Raw genomic sequence first — 23,257 nt, 5'->3', positions numbered from 1 at the left:
TACCCCCCCTTGGAATTATTATCCCGACAATTATGTATGCAGCTCTATTTATACCTGGTTTGCAATAGTATTTGAGCATAAGCGATTTGAGCATATAGCTATAGGCTTATATTTTTGCTCATTTTTTTCAGCATATTTATTATTATATATGGGATCTCTATTTGGGGGTTGATATTTTTTGTGCACTTTAGTTTCCTTACCTTACGCTTTCTTTCATTTCTTTTATATGCTCATTGTTTTCCCACCTATAGTTTGTTAGTTACTTAATAGGGTGAGCAGATGAGAGCCGCCGCAGATTGGGGGCGCCAAAAATTTCTATCAGGCTGCCAACCTCCACTGTTAGGAAGGGAGAGCAGACAAGCGTAAGGTTAATGCGCTAGGCTAGGTGCACTAATAGATTCTTCTTTTTTAGTGTTTTTTGTTTCACTGGGAATAGGTATTTTTATTGATATTTAAATAAAATTATATTTTTATGGGGATAATATGTTACACGGGTTGTGCTCACAGCCCAACACCGTGCAGGATGCTTAGCATTTGCCACAGAACACCAAATGCTCTTCTGTGCTCTTCACAAATGAAAGCAGGTTCACACTGAGCACATGTGACACATGTGACAGAGTCTGGAGACACCGTGTAGAGCGATCTGCTGCCTGCAACATCCTTCAGCATGACCGGCTTGTCAGTGGGTCAGTTATGGTGTGGGGTGGCATTTCTTTGGAGGGCCGCACAGCCCTCATGTGCTCATCACAGGTAGCCTGACTGCCATTAAATACCAAGATGAGGTCCTCAGATCCCTTGTGAGACCATATGCTGGTGCGGATGGACCTGGGTTCCTCCTAATGCAGGACAATGCCAGACCTCATGTGGCTGGAGTGTGTCAGCAGTTCCTGCAAGATGTAGGCATTGAAGCTATGGACTGGCCCGCCCATTTGCCAGACCTGAATCCGATTGAACACATCTGGGACATCATGTCTCGCACCAACCACCAACATCACATTGCACCACAGACAGTCCAGGAGTTGGCGGATGCTATAGTCCAGGTCTGGGAGGAGATCCCTCAGGAGACCATCCACTGCCTCATCAGGAGCATGCCCAGGCATTGTACGGAGGTAATACAGGAACGTGGAGGCCACACACTACTGAGCATCATTTCCTTGTCTTGAGGAATTTCCACTGAAGTTGTATCAGCCTGTAACTTCACTTTTCACTTTGATTTTGAGCATCATTCCAACTCCAGACCTCCGTGGGATATTAGTTGCGATTTACTTTGATCATTTTTAGGTTTTATTGTTCTCAACACATTCCACTATGTAATGAATAAAGATTTACAACTGGAATATTTCATTCAGTGATATCTAGGTTGTGGGATTTTAGTGTTCCCTTAATTTTTTTTGAGCAGTCTATCTATCTATCTATAGGTAAAATATTGGGACAACACACTTAAGAAATTGTAACAAATAGGTGCAAGGCCTACTATACAAAAATGTGTATTTGGCAAAATTATATAAAAATAGAAAAAATAGCACTCCAGTATTTACTAAAAATTTCAAGGTTTTTTATTTAACCCATGTTGCATTACAAAACTTTGTTTCAAATGAACCTTTATCATGCCTCAGGGCTTGAGAAAGGTTCGACTTGAGAAAGGTTAATTTGAACCGAAACGTTGCCGCTAGTGATGAGCGAACATGCTCGGATAACATCTTATCCGGACACGCTCAGGTGTTATCCGAGCATCTGGGCGTGCTCTTATATTATGTTTGAGTCCCTGAGGCTACATGATTCATGGCTGTTTGACAGCGTCAACACATGAGGATTGTCTGTTTGCTAGGGAATCCCCACATTTGTTCAGGCTGTCGAACAGCTGCAAATCATGCAGCCTCAGGGCTCGAACATAATACACCAGCACGCCCAGATGCCTGCATAACACCCGAGTGTGCTCGGGTAAGACGTTATCTGAGCAAGTTTGCTCATCAGTAGTGTTGAGCGATACCGTCCGATACTTGAAAGTATCGGTATCGGATAGTATCGGCCGATACCCGAAAAATATCGGATATCGCCGATACCGATATCCGATACCAATACAAGTTAATGGGACATCAAGTATCGGAAGGTATTCTCATGGTTCCCAGGGTCTGAAGGAGAGGAAACTCTCCTTCAGGCCCTGGGATCCATAGGGATGTGTAAAATAAAGAATTAAAATAAAAAATATTGATATGCTCACCTCTCCGGCGGCCCCTGGACTTCACACTGCTAACCGGGAGGCTTCTTTGTTTAAAAAGCGCGCCTTTCGGACCTGTGAATGACGTCCCGGCTTCTGATTGGTCGCGTGCCGCCCATGTGACCGGCACGCGACCAATCAGAGGCTGCGACGTCATTCGCAGGTCCTCAATTCCTAGAATTAGCAGTTTTGTGAATGAGAATGACGTCGCGGCTTCTGATTGGCCGCGTGCCGCCCATGTGACCGGCACGCGACCAATCAGAAGCCGGGACGTCATTCACAGGTCCGAAAGGTGCGCTTTTTAAACAAAGAAGCCTCCCGGTCAGCAGTGTGAAGTCCTGGGGCCGCCGGAGAGGTGAGCATATCAATATTTTTTATTTTAATTCTTTATTTTACACATCGCTATTGATTCGATACCGATACCCGATATCACAAAAATATCGGATCTCGGTATCGGAATTCCGATACCGCAAGTATCGGCCGATACCCGATACTTGCGGTATCGGAATGCTCAACACTACTCATCAGTAAGTAAAATATGTTTTTGGCAATTACTGAAGTGTTGCCTATTTTTTCTATACCTACCTCTCTATCTATCTATTATCTATCTGTGTGTGATAAATATCTACAAACTTTGAATACTCCAAAATTCATTTATGCATATAATATAAGACTACATTTGCTGAATTTCACGATTACTCTATAATGCATAACTTGTAATATGTTTACTTAGTTTTCTTTTTTAAATAAAGTGTATTGTTAACCATTAAGCCTTTTGTAAAACTGGGCATAAAAATTCATACAATTTTATTTGAATACTCATGGAGCTAATAAGAAACACATTCTGGCAGAACTTACTATTCTATTAAGTTCTTGTAAAAAGTCCAAAATAAGAAATCAGTTCAATTAACTACTATGATTTCAAACATTTTAAGCCCTGCAGTCGATAACTGTCTAATATATAGCGTTTTTCATCCAAATCTATGGCATTTGCTATGTATACGTTTTCAGCTGAAGCTGTAAATTACCTGGAATTGTACTGCAGTGACCACGGGGAATCCCGAGCAATCTTCATCTTCTGATGGTTGAAAATGTCCAAATTACTTGTGTACAGTAGGTGTCTGCACTGCAGCAGGAATGGCTGCAGTGCAGATACATTTTCCACAGGATAGCACCAACCATGGAGAGAATAAAACTGGTCACTTTTCATTGTCATTAGACGGAAAGAAACACGGCTTCCCTTCTAAATGGACAACTCTGCCTGTTGATTCACGTCTTGAGATTTCACTTGTGTATTTTAAAGTAAACATAATAAGTGCTATTCTATTTTCATTTTTTAGTTGGATTGTTTGGAACTATTTTACTTATCTTTTGCTTTAAAGCTTATTTCCACATTTTCAAATAAAAAGTGAACGGAAGCATAATTTATTCATTTTGTCTTAGAGTATTTTTAATGTACATATACATTTAAAATTGAATAGAGCATTATGTCTATTGCAGACAATTTTTATTTGTATATTGTAGACAAATAATAAAACCAGATGCTCTAAACCAGGGGTCCCCAACTCCAGTCCTCAAGGCCCACCAACAGGTCATGTTTTCAGGATTTCCTTTGCATTGCACAGGTGATGCAATTATTACCTGGGCAAGACTAAGGAAATCCTGAAAACATGACATGTTGGTGGGCCTTGAGGACTGGAGTTGGGGACCCCTGCTAAACTACATGTTATAGAAAATATGTACACTAAAAAAGATTAAAAAAAAATCTTTTTAGCTGAAACGCACATGCACCAATGTTGCCCTGGGGTGTAAGCAATCAGTGTGTCATGGATAGGAGGAGTCATAGAGGAAATGTTATGGTTCAAAACTGGTTCATAAGAAGTATGCAACACTCGCTAAACATAAGTCCCTAATGTGTTTCTCTTTTTTATATATTTTTTGCTTGCGAGCACAACTAAAACTATAATGGGCATATTAACTACCATGGCACAATGCCCTTCAATCTTCAGAGGGTGCTTGAAGATGGAGGCAAAAACTCATGATTGGCTGAGAGTTACATGCAAACAGTATTAAAAAAAAAATGGAAAACTTTGTTTGGTGTCTTCCTTTTGCCAGTTCTGATTTCTGTTTTACAATATTGCATGAATGACTTTAAGAATCAGGCAGCCTTGGCGGGTAAATGGAAAATTAAATTGTGATAAATGTAAAGTATTGCACCCAGGCCACAATAATTGTAGGTATGAGCATTGTTTTGATGGAATACAACTGTAGATAAGTCAAGAGGACAATTAACCCCTTAAGAGGGTGGTTTGCACGTTAATGACCGGGCTAATTTTTACAATTCTGACCACTGTCCCTTTATGAGGTCATAACTCTGGAACGCTTCAACGGATCTTGGCGATTTTGACACTGTTTTCTCGTGACGTATTGTACTTCATGATAGTGGTAAAATTTATTCGATATAACTTGTGTTTATTTGTGAAAAAAACAGAAATTTGGCGATTTCCAACTTTGAATTTTTATACCCTTAAATCACAGAGATATGTCATGCAAAATACTTAATACGTAACATTTCCCACATGTCTACTTTACATCAGCACAATTTTGGAACCAAAATTTTTTTTTGTTAGGGAGTAATAAGGGTTAAAAGTTGACCAGCAATTTCTCATTTTTGCAACACCATTTTTTTTAGGGACCACATCTCATTTGAAGTCATTTTGAGGGGTCTATATGATAGAAAATACCCAAGTGTGACACCATTCTAAAAACTGCACCCCTCAAGGTGCTCAAAACCACATTCAAGAAGTTTATTAACCCTTCAGGTGTTTTACAGGAATTTTTGGAATGTTTAAATAAAAATGAACATTTAACTTTTTTTCACACAAAATTTATTTCAGCTCCAATTTGTTTTATTTTACCAAGGGTAACAGGAGAAAATAGACCCCAAAAGTTGTTGTACAATTTGTCCTGAGTACGCTGATACCCCATATATTGTGGTAAACCACTGTTTGGGTGCATGACAGAGCTTGGAAGCAAAGGAGCACCATTTGACTTTTCAATGCAAAATTGACTGGAATTGAGATGGGACGCCATGTTGCGTTTGGAGAGCCCCTGATGTGCCTAAACATTGAAACCCCCAAAAGTGACACCATTTTGGAAAGTAGACCCCCTAAGGAACTTATCTAGATGTGTAGTGAGCACTTTGACCCACCAAGTGCTTCACAGAAGTTTATAATGCAGAGCCGTAAAAATAAAAAATCATATTTTTTCACAAAAATGATTTTTTCGCCCCCAATTTTTTATTGTCCCAAGGGTAAGAGATGAAATTGGACCCCAAAATTTGTTGTACTATTTGTTCTGAGTGCGCTGATACCCCATATGTGGGGGTAAACCACTGTTTGGGTGCATGGCAGAGCTCGGAAGCGAAGGAGCGCCATTTGACTTTTCAGTGCAAAATTGACTGGAAGTGAGTCAATGATGCGCTTAGAGAGCCATTGATGTGCCTAAACATTGAAACTCCCCACAAGTGACACCATTTTGGAAAGTAAACCCCCTAAGGAACTCATCTAGATGTGTTGTGAGAGCTTTGAACCCCCAAGTGTTTCACTACAGTTTATAACACAGAGCCGTGAAAATGAAAATAGAAAATTTTCCCACGAAAATCATTTTTTATCCCCCAGTTTTGTATTTTCCCAAGGGTAACAGGAGAAATTGGACTCCAAAAGTTGTTGTCCAATTTGTCCAGAGTACGCTGATACCCCATATGTGGGGGGGACCACCGTTTGGGTGCATGGAAGGGCTTGGAAGGGAAGGAGCGCCATTTGGAATGCAATGGTCTGCAGGCGTCACATTGCGTTTGCAGATCCCCTAATGTACCTAAACAATGGAAACCCCCCACAAGTGACCCCATATTGGAAACTAGACCCCCCCAAGTAACTTATCTAGATGGGTTGTGAGAACTTTGAAACCCCAAGTGTTTCACTACAGTTTATAACGCAGAGCCGTGAAAATAAAAAAAAAATTCCCACAAAAATTATTTTTTAGCCCCCAGTTTTGTATTTTCCCAAGGGTAACAGGAGAAATTGGACCCCAAAAGTTGTTGTCCAATGTGTTAGGGCTATCGGAACGCACCGAGTAAATAGAGATGTTTATTGATATTGGTGCGTTCGCAGCCCGGGGTCCACCGTGCAGGAGTACCTGCTGATAGCGAACGGCGGAGCTATATGGCGGTATAGACTAACTCAGTTAATTCACTGAGTAGCCGTGAAAGGAAAGCACTGTGCCCTGTTAGACTCCACAGAGGCACAGGCTAACTGCCCAAACAGAGAGCAGTCAGTGGTCACACAAACACACAAAACTCCTCGCCGGAGGAGCCAGCATTCTAGGGGCTTATTTCAGCCGGGTCCCTGAATACACTCAGACTCAATCTCCTCGCCAGAGGAGCCAGCATTCTAGGGGCTTATTTCAGCCGAGTCCTTGAACACACATACATGTGACCACACTGGCGCAAAGCACATAACATAAGACAAAGACAATACTAGCGCATGGCCGTGCGGTCATGCGCAGTTTATATAGTTGCAGCACAGGAAGCTGCTACTGAAGTTTTTGCCCTTTCAGGACTTTCCAGAAGGACCAATGGAAAGTGCTGCAGTACCTGAGCATGTTTTGCCCTTTCAGGACCTTCCAGAAGGACCAATGGAATGTACTGCAGCCGATACCGAATGGGAGACCGCAGCAGACACGGATCGAGATTCCCCCTGTGCAGCAGAGGAAACTCGACTCCTAACATTACCCCCCCTCCTAGGGCCCCCCCTCCTTGAGCCTCACTACGCTCAAAAGCTGCGATAAGCAGCGGAGCCCGAATGTGCTCCACAGGCTCCCAGGTTCTATCCTCTGGGCCGTGACCCTTCCAGTCCACCAGATAAAATTTCTTGCCACGTACCACCTTGCTTCCCACAATAGCATTCACCTCAAACTCATCCGTGGATGAACCCGATGTCCCAGCAGATGACTCGGAAAACCGGGACAAATGAACGGGCTTTAAGAGGGAAACGTGGAAAGTATCGGTGATACCAAGGCGTGGAGGAATAGCCAAACGGTAGACCACAGGGTTGACCTGTTCCAGAACCTTAAACGGGCCAATGTAGCGAGGAGCAAACTTAGTGGACTCAACTCGCAGCTTGATGTTACGGGCGGAGAGCCACACTAAGTCGCCAGGAGCAAAAACCAGTGCGGGGCGCCAGTGTGTATCAGCCGAAACCCTCATTCTCTCCTTGGAGGCCCGGATGGCATCCTGTGTGCGGTCCCAGATGTCACGTGCCTCCACCGCCCAGTCTGCCACCCTAGAATCGGTGGATGACACGGGCATGAGCACAGGGACACGCGGATGTTGGCCGTAAATAAGGAGAAAAGGAGTTTGACCAGTGGAATCGGCTACGGCGTTGTTCAGGGCAAATTCCGCCCAAGGTAGCAAAGATGCCCAGTCATCCTGCCTAGCAGAGATGAAATGTCGCAAATATGTCACCAGAGTCTGGTTGGTTCTCTCAACCAACCCATTCGTCTCGGGATGGTATGCAGAGGAGAGGTTTAACTCTATGCTGAGTAAACGGCAGAGCTCTCTCCAAAACCGAGATGCGAACTGGGGACCCCGATCGCTGACAATCTTATCAGGCATACCATGCAATCGGAAAACGTGTTTAATGAACAACACCGCCAAGGCCCGTGCTGAAGGTAACCGAGGAAGCGGCACCAAATGAACCATCTTGGAGAAATGGTCGGTGACAACCCAAATAATGGAGCAGCCACGCGACTTGGGTAGACCCACCACAAAGTCCATCCCGACCATCTCTCAGGGCCTTTCTGCCACCGGTAGAGGGTAAAGCAACCCAGCAGGCCGTTGCCGAGGAGATCGATTCTGGGCGCAAGAAACGCACGCCTGAATATAGTCCTTGACATCTCGGGCCACATGCGGCCACCAGTATGTTCTCGACAGAAGCTCAGATGTCCTCTTGGTCCCTCCAAGAGATGTCTCCACTCCGAAAAAGCCAACTTCATGGCCAGCAACTCCCTGTCCCCGATGGAATAATTCCTCTCCGCTGGTGTGAAGGTCTTGGAGAAGAAGAAGCAAGGATGCTTCCGACCTTGAGCATCCTTTTGGAAAAGGACTGCTCCAGCACCAACGGATGAGGCATCCACCTCCAAGATAAATGGCTTATCAACATCGGGGCGATGTAGGATGGGAGCGCTAGCGAAGTGTGACTTGATCGAGAGAAAGGCTTTGGAGACCTCCTCTGACCACAACTTGGGATTTGCTCCCTTCTTGGTGAGGGCAACCAAGGGAGCTACCAAAGTTGAGAAGTGTGGAATGAACTGGCGATAGTAATTAATGAACCCCATAAAGCGCTGCACCGCTTTAAGAGAATGGGGTTCCTGCCAGTCCATTACAGCCTGTAGCTTGGCAGGATCCATAGCCAAACCCTGGGCAGAGATGATATAACCAAGGAAAGGCAAGGACTCCTGCTCAAAAACACACTTCTCCAACTTGGCGTAGAGGGAGTTTGCCCATAAGAGGTCGAAGACTTTGCGAACATTTCTCAGATGGGAGTCAATATCTGGAGAGAAGATGAGAATATCATCCAGATAGACTACGACCGAGGTGGTGAGCATATCCCGGAAGATGTCGTTCACAAAGTCTTGGAAAACGGCTGGGGCATTACAGAGCCCGAAGGGCATCACCAGATATTCATAGTGCCCATCCCTGGTGTAAAAAGCCGTCTTCCATTCATCCCCCTCACGGATGCGAATCAGGTTGTAAGCACCCCGCAGATCTAACTTTGTAAATACCCTCGCTCCCCGTAGCCTATCAAACAGCTCAGATATCAGGGGTAGTGGGTACTTGTTCTTAACGGTGATGGCGTTAAGACCCCTGTAATCTATGCATGGACGTAAGTCTCCAGTCTTCTTCTGTACGAAGAAGAACCCTGCCCCTGCCGGTGACACTGACTTCCTAATGAATCCTCTTGCCAGATTCTCTTGGATGTACTGGGACATTGCCTCCGTCTCCAGGAGAGATAACGGATAGACTCGACCCCGGGGAGGCTCAGCACCAGGCAAGAGGTCAATAGGACAGTCATAGGGGCGGTGAGGCGGAAGGGTCTCCGCAGCTCTTTTGGATAACACGTCTGCATAGGGCCAATAGTGCTTGGGGAGAGAGGAAAGATCTGCGGGTACCTGTGTAGTAGCAACCTGAACGCACTCCCTCTGACATCTACCCTCGCAGGATTTACTCCATCCCAAAATTCTCCCAGAGGACCATTCAATATGAGGAGAATGGTAGCAAAGCCATGGTATCCCCAACTGGACCTCATCAATTCCCTCAGGAATGACTAATAGGGAGATTATCTCCTGATGAGATGGAGACACAGATAGCGTGAAAGGAATGGTTTGGTGGGTAATCTGTGAAGGTAGTGTTGACCCATTTACCACTCGAACGGTTACTGGCTTGGCGAGCATCACCAAGGGTATTGCGTGACGCTGGGCAAAAGCGGAAGACATAAAGTTACCCTCTGCCCCAGAATCCACGCATAGCTCGACCATAAGAGTGGATGGGCCTATGGTAATTGTCCCCTTGAAGGACAACTTTGAGGCAAACGTCGCCGTGTCTAGTGTACCTCCTCCAACTGCCACTAGAAGCTGACGTTTCCCCGACCGCTGAGGACCCTTGGAGGCAAGGTGTCCTGACTGCTGGCAAATATGACGGACCTTATGTGCACGGGCAGACTGAGACTTGGATCCCGCTCGTGTCACCTCTAAGGCCTCATGTGACTCGTATGCCTGGATTGGAGATTCCAAAGCTTTGGCGAAGGTGGGAGCCAGCCGAAACCTCTGCCTACACTGGGCTCGCTCCAACCTCCGCTCGTTAAAACGGAGGTCAATACGAGTAGAGACAGTTATTAACTCCTCCAGTGTGGCGGGAATCTCCCTAGTGGCCAGAGCGTCCTTAACCCTCCGTCACATACAACTGATCTGACAGGCGCTTCTCTTTTACTTTCATTTCTCCTTCCTCACCAGATTGTGAGGAAACCCCCTCCCTCCAGGTAGTCTCCTGTCTCTTGAAGGTCTGTGAAACCTGATATCACAGTTGGATTTCAGAGCTTCAGGGGAGAGGATATAGCTGCACAGATCTCTCAGGCTCATTGTATGTGAATACGTCACATTCAGTAAGGTTGGTATTTTATGTTTTTATTCATCACAATAGTTTATTTAGCTTGTTTTATGAATGTATAGCACAAAATGTGTGGATATTTCATAGAAATGAGGGAGATTTTATAAAAGAAAGTGTGCTGCTCAGGCATATACAGTAGTTCCCTAACATATTCCTTCTCTTGCTTCAGATTATCTGTTGAAATGGAGAGGAAAATGTACAATTTATCCAAACAACTTGATGTTGAGGAAGTAACAAACATGCTGTTAGATGATAGAGACCTCACACTGAATGAGGATTTAGGAGAGGAAAGTGAGATTGATTCTCATGATGAGGTGGAAGAATGTGTCCTGGATTCTGAAACAGAGCAAGATGGTGACAGTGGTGAGGATGAAGAAGTTGGATCATATTATATTGGAAAAGATAAAAATACTAAATGGAACAAGAAGCCATTCCAGAAAAAACGTAGGGAACCTTTAAACATTATTACTCACCTTCCTGCAGTAATAGGAACTGCACGTAATGCAAAAACTGCAGTTGAATGCTGGAACAGTATATTTACAGATGACATTCTGGACTCTATTGTCACATATACCAACCAATATATAGACATTATAAAGGACAAGTACATCTGCAACAGAACCATCAAGCCCACAGATAAAATAGAACTGCGTGCTTTTTTTGGATTACTGTACCTTGCAGGAGCTTATAGGGCAAATAGACAAAGTTTGGAGGAACTTTGGGGTAAAGATGGGGATGGAGTTGAAAAATTTAGCCTTGTTATGTCCATAAACAGATTCAAGATTCTAATTCGTTGCCTTCGGTTTGACGACAGAACTACCCGAACCGAACGCAAAACACATGACCGACTTGCTCCAATTCGTGATATACTTCAAAGATTTGTTGTAAACTGTAAACAAAGTTATTACCCTGGAGAGAATCTCACTATTGACGAAATGCTCCCTGGTTTTCGTGGTAGATGTGCCTTTCGTCAATATATTCCATCAAAGCCAAACAAATATGGAATAAAAATTTATGCCCTTGTTGATGCCAGTAAGACCTACACTTACAACCTGGAAGTTTATACAGGAAAACAACCAGAAGGTCCTTACTGTGTGAGCAACAAACCCATTGATGTTGTAAAAAGACTGGCTGAACCCTTATTTGGATCGGGTCGCAGTATTACAGCTGACAATTGGTTTACAAGTTGTGATCTGATTGATTATCTGAAAATTCAGAAGCTGTCATATGTGGGAACTGTAAGAAAAAACAAAAGGGAATTGCCGCCACAGTTTGTAAGTGTGAAAGAGAGACAAAAGTACAGCAGTATGTTTGCATTCCATAATGGAAAGGCTTTAGTTTCCCATGTACCACATGCCAAAAAAATCGTACTTCTATCAACACTTCATGATGATGCTGCCATCGATCCTGGGACTGGGGCAGAAAAAAAACCGGAGATAATTACATTTTACAATGCCACCAAAGGGGGTGTGGATACAGCAGATCAGATGTGCTCCACTTTCAACGTCAGCAGAAACATCAAACGCTGGCCAATGGTCATATTTTTTGCTATGTTGAATTTGGGTGGTATAAATTCACAAGTAATTTATCTTGAAAACAAGCTTGAACCACTCCGTAGACGATTGTATCTGAAAAAATTGGCCCATGAACTAGTACTTGGAGAGCTACGCAGGAGAAGCGTGAAAACAATCGGTATCCCCTCTCGCCTTCAAGTTCAGCTCAAAAGGTTCCGCCCAGAAGATGATGGTGAAAAGTCACCATCTGCACCACCTCACAAAAGAAGGAGATGCACCACCTGCCAAACGGAAAGCGGAAACAGAAGGCTTTCAAATTATGAATGTCTCAAATGTCATAAAGCAATTTGCCTGACACATGCAAAAATGGTGTGTAATTCTTGCTATTTGCTCTGAAAGTGTGACTTTTCTGGGGAAACCTCAGCATCTACTTCTGATTGAATATGTTTTTAATAGTACTTAAGGTACCTTAAAATTAAGTTTGTGTTCAAAAATTTTCTTTGTACATTTTTTTGAGAGAGTCGAACTGGGGACTATTTGGCGGGAGTTTTGAAAAGTTTGTATTTCATAGTTATTAGTTTTATGTTAAGTAAATGGTTTTTTTTGCAACTGATTATGTGTAGTCTCTTTTATTACATCCCTATGAAGGTCACTGATCACTTTTAGAGCACTGAAATTGCAAACATTAGATATTATAGGTATTTTTCCAGCAGGCGCCTGACAGGCACATTGTATGTGAACTCGTTAGTCCGAATATAGTATGTGACGGAGGGTTAATGTGGTCAGCCAGGCCCCTCCAAAATATGGGGATAAGGGCTTTATCCGACCACTCCAGCTCGGAAGCTAAAGTACAGAAGCAGACGAAAAATGGCTGACCAAGGACTCACCCTGAGTTAATGCCAGTAGTTGGAGCGCTATGTCATGGGTGACTTGAGGTCCTAAAAAGACCTTTATCAGAGTGCTCAGGAACAACGGAGCACTCTGCACCACATGATCACCACGCTCCCACAGCGGCATAGCCCACTCCAACGCCCTGTCCGACAAAAGAGACACAATAAATCCCACCTTAGCCCGCTCTGTAGGAAAACGTGTAGCCAGGAGCTCGAGGTGAATAGAGCACTGACTCACGAATCCCCTACAAGTTTTGCTATTTCCAGAAAATTTTTCAGGCAGCGGGAGGCGAGATAACGTCGGATCAGGGGTGGCAGTGGCCAAGGTTGCTGCAGCCACGCTAGCAGCCTGTACAGCAACTGCGGTAACATCCACAGCTGAGGTTGAGCTCTCGAGAGCTGCCAACCTACCCTCCAGCTGCTGGATATGCCGCAAAGATTGCTGAATGTCCGCCATTTACTAGCCAGACCCTGGCGCTAGTATTCTGTTAGGGCTAGCGGAACACACCGAGTAAATAGAGATGTTTATTGATATTGGTGCGTTCGCAGTCCGGGGTCCACCGTGCAGGAGTACCTGCTGCTAGCAAATGGCGGAGCTATATGGCGGTATAGACTAACTCAGTTAATTCACTGAGTAGCCGTGAAAGGAAAGCACTGTGCCCTGTTAGACTCCACAGAGGCACAGGCTAACTGCCCAAACAGAGAGCAGTCAGTGGTCACACAAACACACAAAACTCCTCGCCGGAGGAGCCAGCATTCTAGGGGCTTATTTCAGCCGGGTCCCTGAATACACTCAGACTCAATCTCCTCGCCGGAGGAGCCAGCATTCTAGGGGCTTATTTCAGCCGGGTCCCTGAACACACATACATGTGACCACACTGGCGCAAAGCACATAACATAAGACAAAGACAATACTAGCGCATGGCCGTGCGGTCATGCGCAGTTTATATAGTTGCAGCACAGGAAGCTGCTACTGAATTTTTTGCCCTTTCAGGACCTTCCAGAAGGACCATTGGAAAGTGCTGCAGTACCTGAGCATGTTTTGCCCTTTCAGGACCTTCCAGAAGGACCAATGGAATGTACTGCAGCACCTGAGCATGTGACCGAACATGTGGCCCTCGACCTCCAATGGGAGACCCTGCCCTGGGCATGCTCAGTGTGAGTAAACAAGGACTTAGTCCCAGAGAGGCTCGCTCGCCGCAGATCAGTGCAGGGTACCATAGGAAAGCCAGAAAAGGCAGTAGTGACCCTATGCACCGAATCAGCCCCAGCAAGACGCTGGGAGCGACGTCTCCGCTGAGCAGAGCCCACTGTGGCCCTACCGAATGGGAGACCGCAGCAGACACGGATCGAGATTCCCCCTGTGCAGCAGAGGAAACTCGACTTCTAACACAATGTGTCCTGAGTACGATAATACCCCATATATTGGGGCAAACCCCTGTTAGGGCACACCGGAGAGCTCGGAAGGGAAGGAGCACTGTTTTACTTTTTCAACGAAGAATTGGCTGGAATTGAGATCGGATGTCATGTCGTGTTTGGAGAGCCCCTGATGTGCCTAAATAGTGGAAACCCCCAAATTAAAACTGAAACCCTAATCCAAACACACCGCTAACCCTAATCTCAACGGTAACCCTAACCACACCCCTAACACTGACACACCCCTAACCCTAATCCCAACCCTATTCCCAACCGTAAATGTAATCCAAACCCTAACCCTAACTTTAGCCCCAACTCTAACCCTAACTTTAGCCCCAACCCTAACCCTAACTTTAGCCACAACCCTAACTGTAGCCTTAACCCTAGCCCCAACCCTAACCCTAGCCCTAACCCTAGCCCTAGCCCTAACCCTAGCCCTAACCCTAGCCCTAACCCTAACCCTAACCCTAGCCCTATTTGGAAAATGGAAATAAATACATTTTTTAAATTTTAAAATTTTTCCCTAACTAAGGGGGTGATGTAGGGGGGTTTGATTTACTTTTATAGCATTTTTTTAGCGGATTTTTATGATTGGCAGCCGTCACACACTGAAATACGCATTTTATTGCAAAAAATATCTTTTGCTTTACCACATTTTGAAAGCTATAATTTTTCCATATTTGGGTCCACAGTCATGTGAGGTCTTGTTTTTTGCGGGACAAGTTGATGTTTTTAATTGTATCATTTTTGGGCACGTGACATTTTTTGATTGCTTTTTATTCCGATTTTTGTGAGGTAAAATTACCAAAAACCAGCTATTCATGAATTTCTTTTGGGGGAGGCGTTTATACCATTCCGCGTTTGGTAAAATTGATGAAGCAGTTTTACTCTTCAGGTCAGTACGATTACAGCGATACCTCATTTATATTTTTTTATGTTTTGGCGCTTTTATACGATAAAAACTATTTTATAGAAAAATAATTATTTTTGCATCGCTTTATTCTGAGGACTATAACTTTTTATTTTTTCACTTATGATGCTGTACGGCGGCTTGTTTTTTGCGGGACAAGATGACGTTTTTAACGGTTCCATGGTTATTTATATCAGTCTTTTTGATCGCGTGTTATTCCACTTTTTGTTTGGCGGTATGAGAATAAAGCGTTTTTTTGCCTTGTTTTTTTTTTACGGTGTTCACTGAACAGGTTAACTAGTGACATAGTTGTATAGATGGGGTCGTTACGGACGCGGCGATACTAAATATGTGTACTTTTATTGTTTTTTTTATTTAGATAAAGAAATGTATTTATAGGACCAATATATATATATATTACATTTTTAAAAAAATTTTTTTTACACATGTGAATATTTTTTTTTTTTACACTATAACATTTCCCCATGGGGGGCATCATGTTATAGCGTAAGATCGCTGTTCTGACACTTTGTTGTGCACTGTGTCAGATCAGCGATCTGACGTGCACTTCTCCTTGCTTCCCTGCACCTGCTCCGAGCAGGTGCGTGAAGCCACCTCCCTGCAGGACTCGGATGCCGTGGCCATCTTGGATCCAGGCCTGCTGCAGGGAGTAGGAGGTAAGAGACCCTTGCAGCAACACGATTACATCGCGTTGCTCCGGGGGTCTCAGGGAGGCCCGCAGGGAGCCCCCTCCCTGCGTGATGCTTCCCTATACTGCCGGAACACCATGATCATGTTTGATCGCGGTGTGTCGGGGGTTAATGTGCCAGATCTCATAGTGCCAGATCTCAGCTGCGATAGTCAGCTGACACGCGGCCGCGATCGTCCGCTCTCACCCCATGAGCGCAGCCGATTGTGCAGGACGTACTATTCCGTCCTTGAGAATTAGGGCCCACCCCACATGGACGGAATAGTACGTCCAATGTCAGAAAGGGGTTAAAAAGAAATGTTCCTGTTCTGAGATAATCTTATTAATCGGCCTGTGTGCAATGGCTGTGTCTGACCGTGCAGGAACATGATCTGATCATATCACAGCTCCTGGCAAGGGGAGGACGCAAATGAGAATACACATATAACAGTATGGAGATCACAGCTGATTATTCCTGGGAGGCAAAATCAAGTTTATAAACAGGCAGGGAGATATTTTTTCTTTCAGAAACCAACAGCATTGATGCAATGCGGTCCTGTCTGTATTATCTCTGTTGCTTCCTCCCCTGCCCAGGAGCTGTGGTATGATCAGACCATGTTCCTGCATGGTCAGACACAGACATTACACAGCAGGGGCACATTTATAAGATTATCTCAGCACAGGAATATTTTTTTAGTACATCCAATTGTGAAACTTATTTTAATTTCAAGATCTATTGATTAAAGTGTTCTTTTTTCATGGGATAACGCTGTTTAATGTAAGGTTTTTGGCTTCACATTTAAAAAAAAATATAGTAGAACTGGAAATGGTTAAATTAGTGTAATAAAATAGCTTGCCAACAGAGTATCAATGTATTTAGCTACTATAAAAGGTTTCTCTGAAGACCAGAAAAAAGGTGATATTAAGAACTATAAATTACATGCATTCAAGGATTTTTTCAATAATAAAGGGTTACTTACTGTGACAGGAGTGACCTTGTAAGACATGAAAAAATATTTAGAATTGAGAGTCCTCAGTGTTTGTTACCTTTTAATGGCTAACTGAAAAGATGGTAACAAATTGCAAGCTTTAGAGACTACTCAGGTCTCTTCATCAGGCATAGAATAATGCAAAATTTGAAGAATTACATATTTATACACAACAGGGCACAGGAATAATGACATACATAAGACAGGTGACGTGAAGCCAAACTACCAATATGGGAGAGTGATAAACAGTTGTGTCCATAAATATTGGAACAGTTCATAGATATGGAGTGTGAATGTTTTATTGTCCTCTGATTGTGGTCTGGTTCTGTGTTGTGATGCCCCCACAAGGTCTGAGGAGCAAATTCCTTAACTCATGTAAAAATGCATAAATCCATGCAACACATTCATTCCTGCACTATGAAATGCTACTATGTGAATTTAAAGCTTCTTCAGAGAGAAATAGGGCAGGAATTATGGTGTCATGTAACAATCATAAAAGGTTATTTAAGGGTTGATATTGATTCTTAGGATTGATACATTGAATAGGTGGCACTTGAATTCCTGTCCTTTCTGTATGAAAAAGCTTTTTGCATATTTAAATTTGCAGAAGAAAATATCATGGCTTATAAGTCTCCTTATGCTTGGCATTCTCCATATGGAAAAACTTTACGCCTTAGACCACCTGTCAGAAGCTTTTCACCTAGCCAAATCAGATCTCCTGTTTTGAACTGATCAGTGGCAAACACTCCAATGGAGTTTCTGCTTTTGCTTCTAATTCATGTGGCAAAAATGCTGAATATTGACTTTTAGAGTTGCTAATTCCAACACAAGGCACCAGAGTTAAGGTACCTTCACACTGGCCAACTTAACAACGATATCGCTAGCGATCCGTGACGTTGCAGCGTCCTGGCTAGCGATATCGTTGTGTTTGACACGCAGCAGCGATCTGGATCCTGCTGTGACATCGTTGGTCAGAGCAGAAAGTCCAGAACTTTATTTCGTCGCTGGATCTACCGCAGACATCGCTGAATTGGCGTGTGTGACGCCGATTCAGCGATGTCTTCACTGGTAACCAGGGTAAACATCGGGTTACTAAGCACAGGGCTGCGCTAAGTAACCCAATGTTTACCCTGTTTACCAGCGTAAACGTAAAAAAACAAACACTACATACTTACATTTCGGTGTCTGTCTTCTGGCGCTCTGCTTCTTTGCACTGTGTAAGTGCCGTGTAAGCAGAGCACAGCGGGCTTTCCGGCCGGCGCTTACACAGTGCAGAGAAGCAGAGCGCCGGAGGACAGATACTGGAATGTAAGTATGTAGTGTTTTTTTTTTTATGTTTACGCTGGTAACCAGGGTAAACATCGGGTTACTAAGCGCGACCCTGCGCTTAGCAACCTGATGTTTACCCTGGTTACCAGGGGACTTCGCATAGTTGGTCGCTGGAGAGCTGTCTATGTGACAGCTCTCCAGCGACCACACAGCAACGCTGCAGCTATCGGGATCGTTGTCTAGATCGCTGCAACGTCGCTAAATGTGATGGTACCGTTACTGTCCTCTTAAATAAAGAGGTTATTTGCATACTAAAGATAAGAGTATTCTTTACAATTAGTTTATTGACTTTATAAACTGTAAATCTTCCAGATTCTATGAATGTTTTAGAGCTGTCCAACAGAGATATACTATTTAGTAGTGATCATTTGAGATTGCAGAAATCATGTGCTGTATGAGTACATCTGGGGTGACAATAGCAAATGTGGAATTACTGTATGAAAACTTTTGGGTTAATTTTTTTATGAATTTTAACTATGTACTGACATTTTTAGATTTTTCGGCTACTTTGTGGACAGCGCCATGATGATTTTTTTTAATGGCGGAGTACGATGAGGTTACTGTCATGCAGTGATCGTGCATACTACACATCTAGTAATATAACTGCTCTACAGTACATTCTAACATCTTTTTTTTTTTTTTTAAAGTGAAATTTCTGATAATAGAGAAGTCAATAATATGAAACTTCAAAAATGTCTATAAAATAAATTCACCAATTAATTAAGATTATTATGTATTATTTTTTACAAGCATGATTCATTCCAGGGCGGTGCACATTAAAAAATTAAGGTTACATATATGTGATACATGAGGATTTACATACATTTTATACATATATAATATAGGAGTACAGTAAACAAAATAACAATGACTGACTTGCACAGAGGGGGATCCAGTTTTCATGGGCTTACAATCTAATTTAATGAACTGTGACACTGTTGCTTATAAAATTCCATATAGTTAAAGGGTTTATCAGTTTCATCCCAAATAAAAATTGCAATAAAGAGGTGATTGAGTTTTCTACTGGTTTCCAAACTGTGATGTTATCTATCAGGACATAATAAGCAGAGTTACCAACTGGTCAAGGCATATTTATTACTAGAAAGGTGACTTATTTTACTTATATCTTATATCTTACTTATACCTATCTTACTTTTACTTATATCTTCCTGTTGTGCCAATCTGTAGTATTCCAGCTTGTACTTATTGCAATATAATATAATACCTAGTTTTGATTAGCTGTTTTACTTTTCTCTGGCTGCCTATATAGCACCAATATATTCTGTGGTGCAGACATTTGTCACCATTCATATCAGAGCTCACGTGACATTTTTTCCAATTATTCTTTTTTACTTCTATTATTTTATTAGTAGATGTGAATATACTGTATATATATATATATATATATATATATATATATATATATATATACAGTGGGGCAAAAAAGTATTTAGTCAGTCAGCAATAGTGCAAGTTCCACCACTTAAAAAGATGAGAGGCGTCTGTAATTTACATCATAGGTAGACCTCAACTATGGGAGACAAACTGAGAAAAAAAAAAATCCAGAAAATCACATTGTCTGTTTTTTTAACATTTTATTTGCATATTATGGTGGAAAATAAGTATTTGGTCAGAAACAAACAATCAAGGTTTCTGGCTCTCACAGACCTGTAACTTCTTCTTTAAGAGTCTCCTCATTCCTCCACTCATTACCTGTAGTAATGGCACCTGTTTAAACTTGTTATCAGTATAAAAAGACACCTGTGCACACCCTCAAACAGTCTGACTCCAAACTCCACTATGGTGAAGACCAAAGAGCTGTCAAAGGACACCAGAAACAAAATTGTAGCCCTGCACCAGGCTGGGAAGACTGAATCTGCAATAGCCAACCAGCTTGGAGTGAAGAAATCAACAGTGGGAGCAATAATTAGAAAATGGAAGACATACAAGACCACTGATAATCTCCCTCGATCTGGGGCTCCACGCAAAATCCCACCCCGTGGGGTCAGAATGATCACAAGAACGGTGAGCAAAAATCCCAGAACCACACGGGGGGACCTAGTGAATGAACTGCAGAGAGCTGGGACCAATGTAACAAGGCCTACCATAAGTAACACACTACGCCACCATGGACTCAGATCCTGCAGTGCCAGACGTGTCCCACTGCTTAAGCCAGTACATGTCCGGGCCCGTCTGAAGTTTGCTAGAGAGCATTTGGATCATCCAGAGGAGTTTTGGGAGAATGTCCTATGGTCTGATGAAACCAAACTGGAACTGTTTGGTAGAAACACAACTTGTCGTGTTTGGAGGAAAAAGAATACTGAGTTGCATCCATCAAACACCATACCTACTGAAAAGCATGGTGGTGGAAACATCATGCTTTGGGGCTGTTTCTCTGCAAAGGGGCCAGGACGACTGATCCGGGTACATGAAAGAATGAATGGGGCCATGCATCGTGAGATTTTGAGTGCAAACCTCCTTCCATCAGCAAGGGCATTGAAGATGAAACGTGGCTGGGTCTTTTAACATGACAATGATCCAAAGCACACCGCCAGGGCAACGAAGGAGTGGCTTCGTAAGAAGCATTTCAAGGTCCTGGAGTGGCCTAGCCAGTCTCCAGATCTCAACCCTATAGAAAACCTTTGGAGGGAGTTGAAAGTCCGTGTTGCCAAGCGAAAAGCCAAAAACATCACTGCTCTAGAGGAGATCTGCATGGAGGAATGGGCCAACATACCAACAACAGTGTGTGGCAACCTTGTGAAGACTTACAGAAATCGTTTGACCTCTTTCATTGCCAACAAAGGATATATAACAAAATATTGAGATGAAATTTTGTTTCTGACCAAATACTTATTTTCCACCATAATATGCAAATAAAATGTTAAAAAAACAGACAATGTGATTTTCTGGATTTTTTTTTCTCAGTTTGTCTCCCATAGTTGAGGTCTACCTATGATGTAAATTACAGACGCCTCTCATCTTTTTAAGTGGTGGAACTTGCACTATTGCTGACTGACTAAATACTTTTTTGCCCCACTGTATATATATATATTTAAATATATAAATATACATTTAAAGATTTTTCTGTATTTTCATGACTATGAAAATTGTACATTCACACTGAAGGCATCAAAACTACGAATTAACACATGTGGAATTGAATACTTGGCATTCTCTTGATGAGCTTCAAGAGGTAGTCACCGGGAATGGTCTTCCAATAATCTTGAAGGAGCTCCCAGAGATGCTTAGCACTTGTTGGCCCTTTTGCCTTCACTCTGCAATCCAGCTCACCCCAAACCATCTCGATTGGGTTCAGGTCTGGTGACTGTGGAGGCCAGGTCATCTGGTGTAGCACCCTATCACTCTCCTTCTTGGTCAAATAGCCCTTACACAGCCTGGAGGTATGTTTGGGGTCAATGTCCTGTTGAAAAATAAATGATGGTCCAACTAAACGCAAACCGGATGGAATAGCATGCCCCTGCAAGATGCTGTGGTAGCCATGCTGGTTCATTATGCCCTCAATTTTGAATAAATCCCCAACAGTGTCATCAGCAAAGCACCCCCACACCATCACACCTCCTCCTCCATGCTTCATGGTGGGAACCAGGCATGTAGAGTCCATCCGTTCACCTTTTCTGCGTCACACAAAGACAAGGGGGTTGGAACCAAAGATCTCAAATTTGGACTTATCAGATAGAAGCACAGATTTCCACTGGTCTAATGTCCATTCCTTGTGTTCTTTAGCCCAAACAAGTCTCTTCTGCTTGTGGCCTGTCCTTAGCAGTGGTTTCCTAGCAGCTATTCTACCATGAAGGCCTGCTGCACAAAGTCTCCTCTTAACAGTTGTTGTAGAGATGTGTCTGCTGCTAGAACTCTGTGTGGCATTGACCTGGTCTCTAATCTAAGCTGCTGTTAACCTGCGATTTCTGAGGCTGGTGACTCAGATAAAATTATCCTCAGAAGCAGAAGTGACTCTTGGTCTTCCTTTCCAGGGGCGGTCCTCATGTGAGCCAGTTTCTTTGCAGTGCTTGATGGTTTTTGCCACTGCACTTGGGGACACTTTCAAAGTTTTCACAATTTTTCAAACTGACTGACCTTCGTTTCTTAAAGTAATGATGGCCACTCATTTTTCTTTACTTAGCTGTTTTTTTCTTGCCATAATACACATTCTAACAGTCTATTCAGTAGGACTATCAGCTGTGTATCCACCAGACTTCTGCACAACACAACTGATGGTCCCAACCCCATTTATAAGGCAAGAAATCCCACTTATTAAACCTGACAGGGCACACCTGTGAAGTGAAATCCATTCCCGGTGACTACCTCTTGAAGCTCATCAAGAGAATGCCAAGAGTGTGCAAAGCAGTCATCAAAGCAAAAGGTGGCTACTTTGAAGAACCTAGAATATAAGATATAATTTCAGTTGTTTCACACTTTTTTGTTAAGTATATAATTACACATGTATTAATTTATAGTTTTGATGCCTTCAGTGTGATTGTACAATTTTCATAGTCATGAAAATACAGAAAAATCTTTAAATGAGAAGGTGTGTCCAAACTTTTGGTCTGTACTGTATATATATATATTTTTTTTTTGGGGGGAGGGGGCACAATTCTTACATGACACCAAGAAGAGCCCAACAAGCATGAAGACTAGAGATGAATGGATTGTTTGAAATTCAAACTCGAGAGGTTCAGTAAAATTTCCAAATATTTGATTCAAATCCTAAGATAAAAACTTAGTGAACAAATAACCTGCAGTAAATAAAGAGCAACCGTGCATGAAAATAATCAAAGGTACTTGGTAAATATAATTTTGATAAAAAATAATTAAAAACCATACCACCACTACCAGGTGACCCTATTTGAGACGGTCCTAACCTCTAGTATTAAAAGTTTACATTATGTCATATTTACATTTACTTCATTTGATAATATGGTAAGGTTTTAATATTAGAGAAAGCACAAAAACCGAGCTTGGTTTAAGTTGGTTTGCATGCAGCACACAAACACATGTTCACTTTGGTCATATAGCATACAAAACCTAAAAGAAACAAAATAAACATGAACAATACTCTAA

This window comes from Ranitomeya imitator, chromosome 7 (genome assembly GCF_032444005.1).
Source record: "Ranitomeya imitator isolate aRanImi1 chromosome 7, aRanImi1.pri, whole genome shotgun sequence".
NCBI classification, from domain to species: domain Eukaryota; kingdom Metazoa; phylum Chordata; class Amphibia; order Anura; family Dendrobatidae; genus Ranitomeya; species Ranitomeya imitator.
Note: the sequence above shows the minus strand (reverse complement) of the source record.